This window comes from Sinocyclocheilus anshuiensis, unplaced genomic scaffold (genome assembly GCF_001515605.1).
Source record: "Sinocyclocheilus anshuiensis isolate Anshui unplaced genomic scaffold, SAMN03320099.WGS_v1.1 scaffold10698, whole genome shotgun sequence".
NCBI classification, from domain to species: Eukaryota; Metazoa; Chordata; class Actinopteri; order Cypriniformes; family Cyprinidae; genus Sinocyclocheilus; species Sinocyclocheilus anshuiensis.
In genome coordinates, this window is record NW_015553441.1 from 6,553 (window position 1) to 6,925 (window position 373).

Below are 373 nucleotides of genomic sequence, written 5' to 3' on the forward strand. Positions count from 1 at the left end.
ACATAATTCTCGAGGAACAATATTCACAAATCACACATGACAATTTAACCAGTGCGGACAGCATGAGAAAGATCTGTGACATTATGCGTAAGCACAGTGTCACTGACAAAGCTATATTAATCACAATTCTTCGAGATGAGAAGCTTTACGACTTCAGAACATCTGTCTGATTCTACACCTTAAGCTTAAAGAGGTCATCGGATGCAAAATTCACTTTTACATGTTGTTTGAACTGAAATGTGTGTTGGCAGTGTGTGTACACAACTACCCTATAGTGATAAAAATCCACCCAGTGTTTTGTTTTTTTTAATCCAGATAAATAATATCCCTTTTTTCAAATCAAGCCGTTCTCAGATTCTTGGCTGTGTAACGT